General features: G+C 36.4%; 1 pseudogene; it reads left to right on the top strand.

Moving 5' to 3' along the window:
• Positions 1–3840: 3840 nt before the first annotated feature.
• On the top strand, positions 3841–4490 carry LOC141506133 (elongation factor 1-gamma pseudogene; annotated as a pseudogene).
• The last annotated feature ends 303 nt before the right edge of the window (positions 4491–4793 follow it).

Raw genomic sequence — 4793 nt, 5'->3', positions numbered from 1 at the left:
TCTGTCTCCTCAAAAGTGTTTTGTTTCTGACTAATTCCTCCCCAAATCTGCTCTCCCTTCCATCATTGCCCCTTTCTCTTAACCCTTTCATCTCTTACTTAACTGTGGGGTAATATAGATATCTATACCCAATCAATAGTGTATATTATTCCCTTTTTCAACTAAGTCTGATGAGAGTAAGTTTTACTCAATTTCCCTCGTAATTCCCTTCAACTTTACTGTAAAAGCTATTTCTTTCATCTAACATAATTTACCCCCATTCTACCCCTTTACCTTTCTTCCAGAATATTCCTCTATCTCTCCTTAATTTTATTTTAGATATCATCCCTTCTTTTTCAATTCATACTTGAGAAAGTTCATAGAGTTATCAGTGTCCTCTTCCCATACCATAATATAAACAGTTCAACAATATTAAGTCCTGTATGATTTTGCTTTCCTGTTTACTTTTTTATGCTTCATTTGAGTCTCATATTCAGAAGTTCAAATTTACTGTTCCCTTCTGATCTTTTCATCAGGCAAGTTTGAAAGCAACTTTTTTGTTGAATGTTTTCCCCTGTAAAAGTATGTTCACTTTTGTGGATAATTGATTTTTGGTTGTAATCTAAGCTCTTTTGCCTTCTGGAATATCATATTCCCACCCCTCAGATTCTTTAATATAGAAACTGCTAAATTTTGTGTTACTTGAACTTTGATTCCAGGATACTTGAATTGTTTCTTAATACTTGTAATATTTTCTCCTTTACCTGAGGGCTTTGGAATTTGGATAATATTAGAGTCAAAGACAGATAGATGCTCTATGACTTGACCCCAACCTAGTGACATCATTTTGCTCTTCTCTGAAAATCAAAGACAACTAACTAAATTTGTGCCAGTTAATGTGACTTAGATTTAGTTGACTGATGCTCCTGTTTAGATCCCTCCATAATCTGTTTCTCAAGTCTTCAATATGATATTAAGATTTAGGCCCTAGGCAAGGAATTTATTATCTTTATCTCTCCAGTTCTTGTTCTCTTACAATACTTCAACCTCAACCCACTGATCATGGATTAGAAAAATTTTCCTAATTTTCTGAATCCCAATAAGATTAGTTTGCAACTTGAAATGTTAAGAAATACACTTTGAACTTTGGAAGTCTTTATGATCTAGTCTCATAGAAATGTCCTGATCTATATTTCTTTGTTTTTAAATTGATATTTTATTTTTCCAATTACATGCAAAGGTGGTTTTCAACATTCATCTATTTGTAAGTTTATGAGTTCTACATTCTCCACCCCATTCCTTTCCCTCTCCCCCTCCACTTGGCTGTAAATACTCTGGTAAAAGTTGTACATGTAAAATCTTGTTTAACATATTCCCATATTAGTCCTATTGTGAAAAAGGAATTAGAATGAACAGGAAAATATGAGAAAGGAAAAACATAAAAGAAATTTTTTTTTTTAAAGTGAACATGGTTTGCTTTGCTCTGCATTCAGGCTTCATAATTTTTTTCTCTAATGTGGATGGCATTATTCATAAAAGTTCTCCCAGGGTTGTCCTTGATTGCTGAACTGCTTAAAGGAAGTGCATCCAGTTGGTCATCTCCCAATTTTGTTGCTAAAGTGTACAATGTTCTTTTGTTTCTGTTTAATTCACTCAGCACCACTTTATGCAAATCTGTCATGCTTTTTTTATTTTTGGCAAGTCAAATAGGGTTAAGTGGCTTGCCCAAGGCCACACAGCTAGGTAATTATTAAGTGTCTGAGGCTGGATTTGAACTCAGGCCCTCCTAACTCCAGGGCTGGTGCTCTATCCACTGGACCAACTAGCTGCCCCTTGTCATGCTTTTCTAAAGTCTGACTACTCATGATTTCTTATAGAACAATAGTACTTCATAACATTCATATATCATAGCTTATCTAGCTATTCCCCCAATTGACTGGTAACTCCTCAGTTTTCAGTTCTTTGCCATTACAAAATGAGTAGCTGTCAGTGTTTATGAGCATTTAAGACTACCTATTTTTTGTGTTCTGTTTGGGGTATCAACCAAGAAGTGGTATTGCTGAATCAAGGGCTATGCACAGCTGTTTTGCCCATTGGTTATAGTTCCAAATTGCACTGCAGAATGGCTCTACATTAGTATCCTAATTTTTCTACATTTTCCCCATCACTGATCATTTTCTTTGCTTGTCATCTTAGCCAATCTGATAAGTGTGAGGTGATACCTCAGAGTAGGCTTAATTTACATTTTTTCTAATCAAAAATGATTTTAAACCTGTTTTCAAAAGACTAAAAATAGTTTTTATTTCTTCATCTGAAAGTTGTCTATTCATATCCTTTGAATCTTTATCATTTGGGGAATGACTTGTAATCTTATAAATTTGATTTATTTCTCTATATATTTTAGAAATGAGTTGTTTTTCAGAAACATTTGCTGTGAAAATTGTTTTCTAGCTCTCTGAATTCCTTATAATCTTGGCTGCATTAGTTTTATCTGTGCAAAATTTTTTAAATTTAATATAATCAAAATCATCCATTTTGCAATTTATAATTTTTTCTATTTCTTGTTTGGCCATAATGGGAAAAAGTTTTAAAAATTGAACTGTCCAAAGCAGAATGGTCTGCTCAAGAAGTACCAGATTTGCTATCTTTAATGGTTTTTAGGCAAGGACCACACAATCGATTGTCAGATTGATTTTAAGACTATTGAAAAAAATTCAAAGACATCAGACTCTTGAGATTTGACTGAGATTCCACATCATACTGATTTAACTTTGACTCCTATTTATTGAATTATTCATAAGTATGCCTCTTTTTGATGGGAAATGGAACTTATGAGAAAGATTTAAAGAGGGCTGTCATATAGTCTCTCCACTTGCGCTTTTAAGATATTGTGGAAGTTATCTTCTTTAGAGACCTCCATTCATAAGGGTCAGTCTTAAAGAAGTCTTTATTAGGCACTAAAGGGTTTCCTCATCTACAAACTCCTTCAAAGCAGGCAATTGCTTTTCCATTTTTGTGCCCATATTTTTCCTGAAAAGAGGAAGCAGGATCACATGGATGACATGAACCAAGTCCTTTCTAACCTGGTAGGGTACAATAGGTCTCTACTGTTCAATGAAAATGTTATATGCTTTCCTAGGTCCCTTGGACCTTAGGGTTCTATGTAAAAAATAAAACAAAAACCATGACCAGTTTAAAGACTGAAAATAGTCATAACACCAGTACTTTATCCCCTCCATTAACTATCCTAAAGGATCTCTCACTCTAAGGATTAAATTTCTCTAAGACAGTTCACATGACTTAATTATGGTATTGCCCTCTATAAGAAAGATTTATGCAACTGAACTTAAGCAGTCATTAAGTTACTGGAGATACCCTAAGATGGTACCTACTTCCTTTCTCTGCAGAATTACTAGGACTCTTTACAGATATCCTAAACACTGTTGGATCTTTAAGGCCCTCACTGCTGCACAATACAGTGAAACCTAGATCTGTGTGCTGTCTACACTTCCCCACTTCCACTTTCACCCCCGTTTCCCCCAAATTTTCCTCCTGAAAAGGTTCTAGCATTTGAGAGTGATTTTTAAATTCTCTGTGTTTGAAAGTGTGTTCCCTTTGACTTTACCTTCCATTTTTCTATATATTTCTTGTATTTACATGTTATCTTACATTTTGAGTGTGAGCTCCCTGAAGGTAAGGACTTTGTTTGTATTGCTTTTATTTGTATCTCCAGCACTTAGTAGAGTTCCTGGCACATGACTGATTAATATATGTTTGTTACTAGCTGACTAACATGATTTATGATAAAGATCATATGAATAAGAGAAAAGATCAGGAAGATTGCACACCCTGTGAGCAACGATGAGCTTTGCTGATGTTGACATTTTTCTTTCAGCTTGTACCTGGGTGTAACCCACTTTCACCATCATGCACCCCAACAAACATCCCATAGAGAATACAGAAGAGGAAGTGCAGCAAGTTTTGGGACTCCTGGACACCCACCTAAAGAGTTGGAATTTTCTGACTCTGGCTGACATCACAGTGGTGTTCACCTTCTTGTGACTCTCTAAGCAGGTAGGCCTTTTCCAACACCAACTACTGGTTCCTCACTTACAATCAGCATCTCCAGTTCTGGGAGGTTTGGGGAGAGGTGAAGCTCTGTGAAAAGATGGCCCAATTTGATGTTAAGAAACTTGTCAAGAGCCAACCTAAGAAGGAGACTCCCTCCAAAAAGAGGAAAGGATAGCAAGAAGACAAACAGAAAGCACAGGTCTAGTAGAAGGAGGAGAAGAAGGCCATCAACTGCTCCTGACCTGAGGAGAAGATGGATGATGGATGAGTATGAGCAGGCTCTGGAGTCCAAGTCCAAGAATCCCTTTGTTCACCTGCCCAAAACTAGCTTTGTGTTGTATGAAGTTAAAAAAAAAAACTCCAAAGAAGACAAGCTGATCGTGGCCCTGCTGTACTTCTGGTAGTATTTCAATTGTAACAACTGGTCCCTATGGTTTTGAGTAATGTTTCTCCCAAGAGTTCAGCCAGCACCTGGACAAGTTGAGAAATAATTTCTTTGCCAGTGACATCCTTTTTTGGCACCAATAGCAAAGACATTTCTGGATTCTGGGTTTCCCACTAAGTCCAGAATGGCTGGCATATCAGGAATAAACTGCATCCTTGCAGTGAGGAGGTCCAGACCATGGTCTGAGAGTACTTCTCCTGAAAAGAGTACTGCCAGCATGTGGGAAAACCCTTTTTTTTCTTATTTTTTGTTTTTTTTTTAGGTTTTTGCAAGGTATTGGGGTTAAGTGGCTTGCCCA

The sequence above is a fragment of the Macrotis lagotis genome, chromosome 1 (assembly GCF_037893015.1).
Source record: "Macrotis lagotis isolate mMagLag1 chromosome 1, bilby.v1.9.chrom.fasta, whole genome shotgun sequence".
In the NCBI taxonomy this organism is placed as follows: Eukaryota; Metazoa; Chordata; class Mammalia; order Peramelemorphia; family Peramelidae; genus Macrotis; species Macrotis lagotis.
Note: the sequence above shows the minus strand (reverse complement) of the source record. Positions and strands in the feature narration are given on the sequence as shown.